This window comes from Scardinius erythrophthalmus (assembly GCF_964197995.2).
Source record: "Scardinius erythrophthalmus genome assembly, chromosome: 15".
Classification (NCBI taxonomy): Eukaryota; Metazoa; Chordata; class Actinopteri; order Cypriniformes; family Leuciscidae; genus Scardinius; species Scardinius erythrophthalmus.
The window spans coordinates 12,354,819-12,369,739 of NC_138235.1; the positions used below are offsets into that span (position 1 = coordinate 12,354,819).

General features: G+C 39.0%; 1 pseudogene across 1 annotated transcript in view; it reads left to right on the forward strand.

Annotated features, from left to right (window-relative positions):
* The first annotated feature begins 6,717 nt into the window (after positions 1–6,717).
* LOC308703177 (NLR family CARD domain-containing protein 3-like) overlaps positions 6,718–14,921 on the forward strand; it is a 28,519-nt pseudogene continuing 20,315 nt past the window's right edge. Inside the window, exons 1-2 of the transcript in view lie at positions 6,718–6,723; positions 10,941–11,145. The product of the transcript in view is annotated as an NLR family CARD domain-containing protein 3-like (transcript). The remainder of the gene's footprint in view (positions 6,724–10,940; positions 11,146–14,921) is intronic.

A 14,921-nucleotide genomic window follows, 5' to 3' on the forward strand; every position in this document is an offset into this window, starting at 1 on the left:
TTTTGTACCTATTTACTACAAAATTCTTCAACTACACCATTAATGTGCATATGAAATATTACATTTTTATGATAAAAACATTAATGATGATCCAAATTAAATATGAGTTTTTTCTGGATATTGATCTAGGTGTTAGATGCAGAATTCTGCCATTGGCTGGTTAGAATTTTTGCAGATAATATAGTTTAAGCCACAAAGTGTAATTACCATTTATAGTCCAGGCGTTTTAAGCCAAAATGGGGGTCAACCGTGAACAAATTGCAACAGAATCAAACTCAACTGATTTTGTATCCTCCATATGTCCTGAGTAAGGAAAAAAAAGCCCAGATGAATCCCATTAGGGAAAAGTTCAGAAAAAGACCCAAATATATCCTATTTATACACCTATTCATTATTTTTCTCTTTCTAAAACAGTGTGGCTAAGGTGACACCTAATCTATGTCATTCCTGTTACCCACATGTCAAAACCTGTTACTATAGAAAAGTAACAGGGCTGACCGTAACAGGTTTGACGAATTCAAGCTAATTTGCAAATTTCTAGCTAATAAGTCAAGGCACAAAAGCACATGTTGTACTCTTTGAAAGGATGTTACTTGTAGATATTGATTACATCAAGTTACTTAAATAATAAGTACTGTCTAAAAAATTTAATCTTTAGATATCACCATGAAAATTACTTGTTGATTACTTACTGTACATCAAGACAAACAAAAAATGTATTACAAGTTTTTTTTAATTGTTTGTTATGGACAAATGGTGCATAATCTAATTACAGATGTGCTAATTTGCATAAATACCACAACAGATCTAAACATTGGGTACAGCCAGGAGAAAATGTCTTGTTGAATCTTGTTGACATATAACAGTAAAAGACTAAATATTAAGGTCTGAATGGAACCCATTTACAGTAGGCTACCCATGAGCATAAATACATTGATGCAGGAAGAAGTACTTTAGAAACCAGCCTTTATTAATTATTATTGCAGAGATGGGGTTTGGGGTTTGGGGCTGGGTCTGTGGGACTGTTTCTGGGGGACGAGTCAGAGGGAAGAACAGGAGACAAAAGGTAGGCAAAATAAAAAGTGAATCCCCAGAAACAGTCCCACAGACCCAGCCCCAAACCCCATCTCTGCAATAATATAAGGCTGTTTTAAAGTACTTCTTCCTGCCTCTATGTATTAATGCGCATGGGTAGCCTAAATGGTTTCCATTCAGACCTTAACATCAAGTATTTTACTGCTATGTGTCAACAAGATTCAACAAGACATTTTCTCCTGGCTAGACCCAATGTTTAGATCTGTTGTGGTATTTATGCAAATTAGCACATACGTGATTAGATTATGTACCGTTTGTCCATGTTAACAAACAATTTAAAAAACTTGTAATATATTTTTTGGTTGTCTTGATGTACAGTAAGTAATCAACTCAGTAATTTTCATGGTGACATCTAAAGGTTAAATTTTTTTACCCTATTCATGTGAGAAAAAGAATGAATAGGCGTATGAATAGGATATATTTTGGGTCTTTTTCTAAACTTTCCCCTAATGGGATTCTTCGGGGCTTTTTTTTTCCTTACTCAGGACATATGGAGGATACAAAATCAGTTGAGTTTGATTCTGTTGCAATTTGTTCACCCTTTTTTCCTAAAACGCCTGGACTAATACTTCCAGCAGAGGCCCCATAGTGATCCATTCATTTTTTCTGGATGTGACTTACTGCTCTTATAACAGCTTTTGTGATGACTCTATTTAAACATTTTAAAATACATTAAATCAGCAATAATGCCACTTAATTTGCCACTAAAAGAAAAGACTTGATTGCAATTACATATTATTTATTTCAATAATACAAATGTATAAAATGATTATCATGTTCATTCCACATTGCTTCTGTGTTCTAGTTCCAGGCCTTCATTTATGTGTGAACATTTTTAGATTCATGCTGGAATTATTGATTTTATTTGCCAGTTTAAATAAAAATGCTCTCTATTGCTGTCACATCTGTTTGTTTGTTTGTTTGTTTGTTTGTTTGTTTGTTTGTGTGTATGTGTGTGTTCGTTCCACATTGCATTTGCTCTAGTACCAGGCCTTTATTGTGGTATGGATATTTTTAGATTTATTCTAGATGTATTGAAATTTTTTTTTAGTATTTTTTTTTATAAAAAACATTTTTTTTGCTGTTCCCATTCATTTCAATGTGGGGTCCAAAGACCCCAAAGACCAGATTTGTGAACTTTTTTTAAATACCTTTAGAACAACTGAATGAAGGTTGTGTGTGTGTGTGTGTGTGTGTGTGTGTGTGTGTGTGTGCGCGTGTGCGTGCGAGCGTGCAGATAGATAATGTAAAAAAGGGACAACATCTTATGCAACTGAGATGAAGGGAACCATGTTTATTAACTACGGAAAAGTCGATTGGGGTCATATATGACAGGATGAGGGTTAACACTCTTGAGTGTGGAGTCAAATAAACTCCCAGGAGAGTGTATTTACCACTGGAGTGTTTGCTGTGTATAGTGTCTGAACAGGTTAGTGTTGAGCTGGTTTTTAGATTTGTTTTTTTTGCAAAGTGAGTGACATACTCGATAATGTCAGCTTCCACATTGTTACAATTGTATTGTAGTTGATACATATTGCACACCCCTACTTTCAAGCTTCAAAAAGGACGTAAAAGCACCATATACAAGTATGATAAAGTAGTCCTTGTGCACCACAGTTCAAGTTTTCTTAAGTATATGATAGCATTTTTGTTTAGCTTTTGTAATTTATAACTGGGTCATTCCATGAAATCGGTGCCTTTTGTGTCCCTAAGATATAATCAGACATAGAATCACTATAACAAAATATAAAATTGTGATTTAAAAACATAATAATACTATGTATTATTTCCTCAATATTACAGTCAATTTAATATTATATTAAATAATTAAAATTGCATTTATGCTGATAAGGGTAAGGTTTTTGGCCTGGCCCTCGCTATGATTGTTCTTTTCCAGCAGGACTTTTAATTAGCAAATTGAAGGCAAAATGATACAAAATCACATTTGCATATTGTACAAAGTATAGTCTCATTGTTAAGCAATGTTTTTGCATAAGTATTCATTATTTTTTATAAAATATAAATTATTTTATTGGTGTCCCCTGATTTCATGTCAGCCCTGTTACCCTCACCAAAAAATCCTTGTAAAATAATGGTACATTCCAGTGACATCAATTCCAGGAAGTTACATCATCTCTCACTCATGATTCCAACAGTTAAAACACAAGGAAGCTTCTCACTCTCTTCTATAATGTCCTATTTTTAACGATTTATGAGGTTTGACTGAGGTGGGGACATCATGCAATGGCAAAACTGTTACTATTTTTAAAGTATAAATTTTAACAATTATTTAATTAACTTGATGTAATCAATATCTACAAGTAACATCCTTTCAAAGAGTACAACATGTGCTTTTGTGCCTTGACCTATTAGCTAGAAATTTGCAAATTAGCTTGAATTCGTCAAACCTGTTACGTTCAGCCCTGTTACTTTTCTATAGTAACAGGTTTTGACATGTGGGTAACAGGAATGACATAGATTAGGTGTCACCTTAGCCACACTGTTTTTAAAGTTTATCTGTGTAAAATGCAAAAAAAAATTAAGGTCATCCTGGGTGTATAATTGAGCTAATGCCTATATCATTCAGTGTGTGTGGCGTATGAGCATTTACATTTTTAGTTAGTATTGTGGGTACATGCACTGCAAAAAAATACTATTTTTTTTACATAATATTTTTGTCTTGTTTCCAGTCCAAATATCTTAAAAATGAGAAAGTATCTGAATTCAGATGGAAAATAAGAAAAAATAATCTTCATTTAATTTATCTTAATAACAAACAAGAACGGTGACTGCAGACCCTCGCCCCAATCTTGCAATGTTCAAGAAAGTGTAACCAAATTTTAGCATCAAGATCTTGGTCTTCAGATGATCAAAGGAAGACCCAGATCTGATCATCTTTCTTGCCTAATAATTGAACCAGATCTGTATATTTTAAGTTCTGTGAGGGGGCATACTCACACAGACAAACAGATGGACAGGCACATGGGTCTAATTATAATACAATTAAAACATTAGATCTCTTAGAAATGTAATGTGCTTCACTAATACAACTATACAAAGTGAGTGCAAAACATTTAAATGCTATTTAAAAGGGTAAAACTTTACAATATTATGTAAACAAATATGTGCAGTGTATGCTGAAGAATGTGTGTCCTGTCATCCCTGTTACTATCATTAAAGTTTTTCCATTGTAATCTTTTCTACAGTATATAATATAAAAAATAAAATAAAAAAATCCAAAATCCAAAATTTGAAACAATCCCAGTGAAAAGAGGGACTAAAACACTGCTCATATATGTGAAAACTATGACATAGTTCTATACTTAAAACTATAGTATACAGTAACGCTTGTGTCTTGTGTTTGTAACAGGGATAATAAAAATATCAGAACATGAGGCAGATAAATAGTCATAAAATCAAAAATGACATAGCCTAAGATGGCACAATACAATTTCTGTTCATTTTAAGCTGTCTTCATTTCATAGATATTAAAAAAAAACGTAATTTATATTTACATTTTTCAAAGTTCAAAAGGCACTGATTTCGTGGAATGACCCAATTATGATAAATCAGTGATGGCCCATTACCTGAAATGAGCATTTGTCTGGAAATCCATCCATCCATCTATCCATCTTCTTCCGCTTATCCGGGTCGCGGGGGCAGCAGTCTAAGCAGAGATCCTCAGACTTCCCTCTCCCTAGACACTTCCTCCAGCTCTTCTGGGGGGACACCGAGGCGTTCCCAGGCCAGCCGGGAGACATAGTCTCTCCAGCATGTCCTAGGTCTTCCCCGGGGTCTCCTCCCAGTGGGACGCGCCCGGAACACCTTCCTGGGAAGGCGTCCAGGAGGCATCCGGAACAGATGCCCGAGCCACCTCAGCTGACCCCTCTCGATGTGGAGGAGCAGCGGCTCTACTCTGAGCTCCTCCCGAGTGACCGAGCTTCTCACCCTATCTCTAAGGGATCACCCAGCCACACTGCGGAGAAAGCTCATTTCGGCCGCCTGTTTTCGGGATCTTGTCCTTTCGGTCATGACCCAAAGCTCATGACCATAGGTGAGAGTAGGAACGTAGATTGACCGGTAAATCGAGAGCTTCGCCTTGCGGCTCAGCTCTTTCTTTACCACGACAGACCGGTACATCGACCGCATTACTGCAGAAGCTGCACCGATCCGTCTGTCAATCTCCCATTCCATCCTTCCCTCACTCGTGAACAAAACCCCAAGATACTTAAACTCCTCCACTTGAGGCAGGAACTCTCCACCAACCTGAAGTGGGCAAGCCACCCTTTTCCGACTGAGGACCATGGCCTCGGATATGGAGGTGCTGATTCTCATCCCAGCCGCTTCACACTCGGCTGCAAACCGTCCCAGTGCATGCTGAAGGTCCTGGCTTGATGAGGCCAACACGACAACATCATCTGCAAAGAGCAGAGACGAAATCGTGTTGTCACCAAACCTGACACTCTCCGCCCCCTGGCTGCACCTAGAAATTCTGTCCATAAAAATTATGAACAGAACCGGCGACAAAGGGCAGCCCTGCTGGAGTCCAACATGCACCAGGAACAAGTCTGACTTACTGCCGGCAATGCGAACCAAGCTCCTGCTTCGGTCGTACAGGGACCGGACAGCCCTTAGTAAAGGACCCTTGTTCCCCATACTCCCAGAGCACCCTCCACAGGCCGCCGCGAGGGACACAGTCGAATGCCTTCTCCAAATCCACAAAGCACATGTGGACTGGTTGGGCAAACTCCCATGAACCCTCCAGCACCCTGTAGAGGGTATCGAGCTGGACCAGTGTTCCACGGCCTGGACGAAAACCACACTGTTCCTCCTGAATCCGAGGTTCTACTATCGGCCATATTCTCCTCTCCAGTACCCTGGCATATACTTTCCCAGGGAGGCTGAGAAGTGTGATCCCCCTGTAGTTGGAACACACACTCCGGTCCCCCTTCTTAAAAAGAGGGACCCCCACCCCGGTCTGCCATCCCAGAGGCACTGTCCCCGACCGCCACGCGATGCTGCAGAGGCGTGTCAGCCAAGACAGCCCCACAACATCCAGAGACTTGAGGTACTCAGGGCGGATCTCATCCACCCCCGGTGCCTTGCCACCGAGGAGTTTCTTGACTACCTTGGTGACTTCAGCTTGGGTGATGGACGAGTCCATCTCTGAGCCCTCAGCCTCTGCTTCCTCAATGGAAGACGTGACAGCGGGATTGAGGAGATCCTCGAAGTATTCCTTTCACCGTCCAACGACATCCCCAGTTGAGGTCAACAGCTCCCCACCTCTACTGTAAACAGCGTTGGTAGGGCACTGCTTCCCTCTCCTGAGGCGCCGGACGGTTTGCCAGAATCTCTTCGAGGCCAGCCGATAGTCCTTCTCCATGGCCTCACTGAACTCCTCCCAGGCCCAAGTTTTTGCCTCCACAACCACCGCAAGTCCACTTGGCCTGCGTGTACCCGTCAGCTGCCTCAGGAGTCCCACAAGCCAACCAGGCCCGATAGGACTCCTTCTTCAGCTTGACGGCATCCCTTACTTCCGGTTTCCACCACCGGGTTCGGGGATTGCCGCCTCAACAGGCACCGGAGACCTTACGGCCACAGCTCCGAGGGGCTGCTTCGACAATGGAGGTGGAGAACATGGTCCACTCGGACTCAATATCTCCAGCCTCCCTCGGGACCCGATCGAAGCTCCGCCGGAGGCGGGAGTTGAAGATCTCTCTGACAGGAGACTCTGCCAAACGTTCCCAGCAGACCCTTACAGTACGCTTGGGTCTGCCGAGTCTGTCCAGCTTCCTCCCCAGCCATCGGATCCAACTCACCACCAGGTAGTGATCAGTTGACAGCTCCGCCCCTCTCTTCACCCGAGTGTCCAAGACATACGGCCGGAGGTCAGATGAATCGACCACAAAGTCGATCATCGACCTACGGTCTAGGGTGTCCTGGTGCCACGTGCACTGATGGACACCCTTATGCTTGAACATGGTGTTCATTATGGACAAACTGTAACTAGCACAGAAGTCCAATAACTGAACACCGCTCGGGTTCAGATCAGGGGGGCCGTTCCTCCCAATCACGCCCCTCCAGGTGTCACTGTCGTTGCCCACGTGGGCGTTGAAGTCCCCCAGTAAAACGACGGAGTCCCCAGTCGGAGCACTTTCCAGCACCCCTCCCAGAGACTCCAAGAAGGCCGGGTACTCTGCACTGCCGTTTGGCCCGTAGGCACAAACGACAGTGAGAGACCTGTCCCCGACCCGAAGGCGAGGGGAAGCGACCCTCTCGCAAAGCAAACCCACACCAGCCTGCCGCCTCTCACCATGGGCAACTCCAGAGTGGTGAAGAGTCCATCCTCTCTCGAGGGGTGTGGTTCCAGAGCCCAAGCCGTGCATAGAGGTGATCCCGACTATCTCTAGTCGGAACCTCTCAACCTCACGCACAATCTCAGGCTCCTTCCCCGCCAGCGAGGTGACGTTCCACGTCCCTAGAGCTAGTTTCCGTGTCCAGGGATTGGGCTGTCGAGGCCCCCGCCTTCGACTGCTGCCCGATTCTCTAAGCACCGGCCCCTTACGGTCCCTCCTGTAGGTGGTGAGCCCACGGGAAGGCGGCCCCACGTCGCTCCTTCGGGCTTAGCCCGGCCGGCTGTGGGGGAGGCCCGGCCACCAGGCGCTCGCATACGAGCCCCAACCCCAGGCCTGGCTCCAGGGTGGGGCCCCAGCTGCGCCATACCGGGCGACGTCACGGTCCTTTGATTTAATTTCTTCATAAGGGGTTTCTGAACCGCTCTTAGTCTGACCCGTCGCCTAGGACCTGTTTGCCTTGGGAGACCCTACCAGGGGCATATAGCCCCGGACAACATTGCTCCTAGGGTCATTCGGGTACTCAAACCCCTCCACCACGTTAAGGTGGCAGTTCAAGGAGGGGTCTCCTTGAACTGCCATGGCCCCAAAATGTTTATTGGTCGGCATATATCTGCCAAATTAACAAATTCCTTATTTTAAATACATTTAAAATATTAGGCTACAACTGGACCTTAAAGTTAACAAAAAGAGTCAAGAAAAGAAACAAAATAACCTTTGGGTATCTAAGTTACACGTTTAACAAAAAGTGTCCCACTTTACCTGAATTCACCCTACCTCAGTGATGGTTCTGTCAGGAGTCAAGACAGGATTTAATTGCAGGCTCAAACAAAAGTTTATTGACTGAACAACAGCCCCAAAAATATGGAGGACCAAACCTGCAGAAATTAAAAATCAATAAATGAATCAATAAATAAATGAATGAATAAATAAATAAATACATAGATACATTAATAAATAGATAAATAAATGTGATAATAAGTATGGAATGCCAAACCTGACTTAATAATAAATAAATAAATACATAAATAAGTATGCAAAGAATTGTAAAAAAAAAAGAATATTTATACCTTTATTTCCTTATTTATGTATAATTATATTTTTTTCCACATTTATTTTCACATTTATTTATGTATATATGTATTTATGTCTATATTTATTTATTTCCACATTTATTTGTTTATACATGTATTGCTCTGTATGCTAATGAGGGCCGTGTTTTACCTCAGGCATAGCAATCGAGCTCAGAGTGGCAGTGCTGACGCTTTGAGGCCACAGTGACACCTTGTGGTGTGACCAAACAATACGCAAGAGGTTTGTGGATGTGACTTTACAGGTCACGCAGGGAATAAATGACTTAGAGATGGGCAATATGGCCAAAATTTTATATCACGGTTTATGTCCTTTAATATCACCCTAACTGTATGTTCATATGTTTACCATACATAGGCCTACTCTTTATTCTGGACATGGCAGTAAAACATCAGCTGGTCGTGATTTCTAAAATTTCTGGGCACACATGAACACAATCCACTGATAACAGACACTTTGACACGGAAGCACGTTAAATTATCCACTATTAACCACATTTTATGCCATGCATTGTAGATCCGTACACAGAAGCTAAATGCATTTTTAATGTATCTTCCAAAAACAATGTTGACAGCAACAGAAACAAACTTTTCCGTAAAAAGGTGATATTTCCGCTATAAATTGATTTCCTATTCTAGAAAGAATTAGGCATTTTTTAAAACCTTATTAAATAGTAGGCTATATGCATCATCATGTAGCCTATAAGTTCTTAATTTTAACTGATCAATTCAGTTAATAAGGCACTACTATGGGGCTGTTACCAGTAAAATAAAATGAAGATGTGGTGCAATTCCTTATTACTCCTTATATTGTTGTTCATTCCTTCATAAAAGTATACAGTCTTGTTTATTTATTTTGTTTTTCTTAATTTTTATATACTTTTTGCTCTGGTGTGGTTCATGGCAAAGAGTACTTAAAGTAACTTTTTTTTTTTAATAAACAACTTTTATAGAATAATTTTCTAAAAAAAACCTATGGGAAAAATGAATATGAAAAAATACTAAAGGAACCAAGGTTGCTGAAAAAGTGGGCAGTCACTGTTGCACCCTGGGGAATATAAACCGGTCAAACCACCTTAAGGTCGAATCAAAAGTGAAGAAAGCATGAGAGACATTTTTTCCTTGTTTGTGATCGAAACAAGGAGAGACACACTGAGGGACAAAAACAGTGAAGATATCTTTGATGTGAACACTGGACAACTTGCAAGATCAAACAACACATCTTTAATTCTAGATTTCTGTTAAGGACTAGCAGAGGTGAGGTGATGTTATGCAGCTAAACTGATGTATTATTCATATTGTAATAGTGTGTGATTAATTCCTGCACAATGTTTGCATGTGATTGCAGGCATGCAGTCCAGTTAGCAAGGAATCATGACCTCCAGATTTAAGCTTTCATTGAAAAATAAAAGTGAATCATTGAAGAGGTTAGAATATGATTTTTGTACAGTGAATATAGCACCCTAAAAAGTATTTAGACTTTTTTTTTTCAAAAAAGATCTGTCTCTTATTTTGAACAGTATATCTATTGTTTTATCATTTGTTCTTCATGTAAAAATGTTTGTGCTTGTGCTATCTTTCTTTGTAATAAATGCCACGCAGTTTGATGTTTTGTTCAAAATTTGTCTTTAAGCCACAATAAAGTGTGGCTTAAATACTTGTTTCAAAGACAAAATTGAAATACACACACAGAAGCACACATGTATTTGTGTATGTCTGTAAATGTAATGGATGTTTTCTATACTAGTCCAATTCAGGTAAAATCATACCAATCTGACCGCAGTCTGACCCTGAAGAGTGACCAGTCAAGGGATCTTGATACTAATTTCAGTGAGGAAAACCCTTCTGCTGAGAAGAGGTCAGAATTGTGGTTTAATGGGTTAAATATGTTTTTCTAGTATGTATTTTCTGAGGTGGAACCTGTGGTATTTGACTGAAATATAGATATGCTTATCTTTTCACTATTGACTGATTTGGTTTAGAATAGATAGAGCCACTATTTTTTTTTTTGTTGTGGCTTGTGGAAATGTATATTGCTATGTACACATACTGTACATATGGTATTTGTGACTATGATCTACAATCATATACATTACAATACCTATACAATTTGTAAGATAGATAGATAGATAGATTGTAGTCTACAGACATACACCACTGTGCAAAATGTTTTATGAAGCATCTGATGTGTCTAAGATAGTTATTTTTGCTTTAGTGACAATCAAGATGGACTTCATTCCTCAAGAGGAAAGCTAAAGAATGTCGTCTTTAAGGTGTGTAGTTGTCTGCCTTTATGTGTGATTGCCTATTTGTAATATACAGTAATACACACAAACACCCACACATTTTATGTAATTATATTGACATTAATTGATTATTGTTCATTGAACTTTATTTTTAGAGGCTTGAGCACAAAGTAATTTCTCTGGTGAAGAAAGAACTAAAGAGGTTCAAGACACAACTAAGCCCAGATTACCCAGCACGTTCTGAAAGAGAGGAAGAGGAGGATGAAGGTCAGAGCAATGTCAGAGATGGGGTTCTGAAGATCACACTGCATGTCCTGAGGAAGATGAAGGAGACAGACCTCGCCAACACACTACAGACCAGTAAGAGCTCTGGGTCATATAATCAGTACATCTGTTTTAATTTATAGGAAGGATCACAATTCACAGTCTTACATGATTATTTTCATATTGTTTTTTAGGACTGTTTTGCAAGTTACTGATCAGTACAGCCACACTAATTTCCCTATTAAAAAATATATAACCCTACAAGGTAACAAAACATAAAAAAGAAAAAGAAAAAAGAATGTGACCATTTAGGCCAAAGTAGGTGTGGGTGATATGACCAAAATCATAATTCACTTTATTTTTCACTTATTTCATTTTTTTATAATGTATTTGATGTATATATATATATATATATATATATATATATATATATATATATATATATATATATATATATAGTGGTGGTCAGAATTAATGGCGCCCCTGGTAAATATGATCAAAAATGGCTGTAAAAAAATAAATCTGCATTGTTTATCCTTTTGATCTTTCATTAAAAACAAAAAAAAAAACAAAAAAAACTCACCTTTCATTGAAGTAAAAGAATTGAAAGTGGGGAGGAAATCACATTATGAAATAAATGTTTTTCTCCAAAACACGTCGGCCACAATTAATGGCACCCCTAGAATTTTTTACGAGTAAAATATCTCTGAAGTATATTCCCATTAATATTTACCTTTTTTAGCACACCAGGGTGACTAGGAACAAGAAATTGTCTAGCTATGACTTCTTGTTTCACAGGAGTTTAAATATGACGAATACACAAAGGCCAAATTCCCTGAATCATCCATCACAATGAGTAAAACCAAAGAATATAGTTCTGATGTGCATCAAAAGATTTTTGAGCATCACAAAATAGAAAGTGGCTGTAAGAAAATAGCTAAAGAATTGAAAATCCCCATTTTGACCATCAGGGCAATAATTAAGAAGTTCCAATCAACTAAAGATGTTACAAATCTGCCAGGAAGAGGACGTGTGTCTATATTGTCTTAATGCACGGTGAGGAGGAAAGTTTGATTGGCCAAAGACTCTCCAAGGATCACAGATGGAGAATTGCAGAGATTAGTTGAGTCTTGGGGGTCAGAAAACCTAAAAAAAAAATTATCAAACAATTCTTACATCCCCACATGTTGTTTGGGAGGGTTTCAAGAAAAATCCTCCTCGCTCCTCCAAAAATATACTCCAGCATATTCAGTTGTCAGACACGACTGGATTTTCAAAAGGGACCGGCTTCTATGGTCAGATGAAACAAAAAAAGGGGCTTTTTGGCAACAAACCCAGCAGATGTGTTTGGTGCAAACCAGGGATGAAGAATACCTCATTCCTACGGTTAAATAAACTGCTGGATCTTATATGTTTTTGCTGGAGGTCCTGGACATCTTGTTCAGATACATGGTATTATGGATTCTAGCAAATACCAACAGATAAAAAAAATCAAAACCCGTCTGCCTCTGCTAGAAATTTTATAATGGGCCGTTGTTGGATCTTCCATCAGGACAATGGTCCAAAACAAACATCAAAATCAACACAAAAATGGGTAACTGAGTACAAAATTAAGCTTCTGCCATGACCGTCCCAGTCCCCTAAACTGAACCCTATAGAAAATGAGTGGGGTGAACTGAACAGAAGAAGCATCAACATGAACTTCTGAATCTGAAGGATCTGGAGAGATTCTCTATGGAGGAATGGTCTCTGATCTCTTGTCAGTTATTCTCCAAACTCATCAGGAATTATATAAGAAAACTCAGATCTGTTCTCTTGGCAAAAGGAGGTTGCAAAAAGTATTTAATAACAGAGAGCCAATAATTATGGCCAGCGTGTTTTGGAGAAAAGCATTTATTTTATTATGTGATTTACCCCCACTTTCAATTCTTTTACTTCAATGAAAGGTTAGATTTTTGTGAATTTTTTTAATGAAAGATCAAAAGGATAAACAATGCAGATTCATTTTTACAGCCATTTTTGATCATACTTACCAGGGGTGAAGTTGTTCTGACCACAACTGTATACGTATATGTATATATCAAGTCAAGTCAAGTCATCTTCATTTATATAGCGCTTTTTAACAATGTAGATTGTTTCAAAGCAGCTTTACAGAGATAAGCATATAATTAAAGGTAACAGAGATTGTTTTGGCTTTATAGCAGAGTTAAGTTATTTTCCATCTAAAGTTAGTTTTGATTGATTTGCTTCCGTAGCAATGATCATTTGTTATTAAATTAGGGGCCGCTAAGACGACACCATTCCCTCTACACAGACTTTAAACGCGAACCTGAGAGAAACGCTGATGGTGTTCACATGCGCATTTAGAATGGGTTCTATAGTTATGTGCATTTGAAAATACGCAGGTTTGGAATTCCCTACAAGCCAAGCCTAAACAAAGTACTTGTCTTTCCTTATAAACTTTGATAAAGAATTTTATTTTATTTTGTTGCTTTGGGGTAGGAACGCGAAGCGAATTTTCCCGACAACGCCTTATCTGTGTAGTGGTAGAGGGATCCTCCATAGGGAGAGACTAGTTGGCACTTCAGCACTGCGTTGTCATCGGTCCAGGCGAAGGTCCTTCGTCAGATCTGGATACGGCCTGGATCCGGCAGGCTGCAGGAAAACCTCGGGATAAACACAGACACTAAAATGAGCGTAGATGCCATTCTTCTCATGATGTAACGAGTACATCCGGATTTATAGGAAGTATTCCCGGTTCCGGCTGACCTAATCTATGCAGCCTAACATTAAATTATAGAAGTCTACGTCAAAATATATTTATATATATATATATATATATATATATATATATATATATATATATATATATATATATATATATATATATATATATATATATATATATATATATACAAAAGATATAAGAAATGAGAAAAAAGATACAAATTAGAACAATCTGACAAATACTTTATAAGAATGATACAAATGAAATACATGGTGCTTTAAATCTAATAAGGTACAAATTATTTAACAGTAGCATTCATGTAAGGAATTAAATATCATATGTAAAAATAAGTCTGTATAGTCTTTACTGTATATAAATATATATATTGATTCTTATTAAAGTTACTGAAGTTATTCAGTCAAGAGCAGTGAGTGATTTGTTTTCTATTATATGCATTAACAAAACAGACAGCAGCAGGTATATTAGAGTGCTGTCACTTTAAGATCTAATGCACAAATCTAATGTACAGACACACAACTGCGAATATGTTTTTTGGAACCTTGTGTTTTTAACAATATTAGTATTGGACAGTTTAAGCCTAATAATTCGGGAAAGAGAACTTAGTTCAGTTCTTACGCACTGTCTGACAGCTGCTATTCTGTATGTGTGCTTGTCAGAGTTATGTTCTGTTTTGGCCATGTTTCTTTGTGTTTTGGTTCTCCTTCCAAACTGCTAGTTTGACCCATTTTCTCAGCTTGTTGATTATTGGTATTAAAGTTTTCCGTCGCTACGACGGATTTCCGTTAATTGCAGGGAGTCTACGACGGATTTCCGTCAATTGCAGGGTTCCCGTCTGTCCTTATGTCTTAAATTCACATTTCATCATTTTAAGGCCGTAAATATGCTTACATTTCTCAAAGAGTGTAATAAATGTCTTAATTTCAGTTTGAATAGGTCTTAAATTAATAAGGTGTATTCACCCTGCTGAGGAGGATGTGATCAAAGCCTAGAGTGGAGCGAAAGCACGTTCCTCTCTGCACTCTAAGCGTTCTGTAATTGCTCCGCTCTGAATCCACTCCGGTTTTTCCATTCCCACTCACGGAAAAACTGCTCTGTGTTCACTCAATTAAAAAAGTTATTCTAA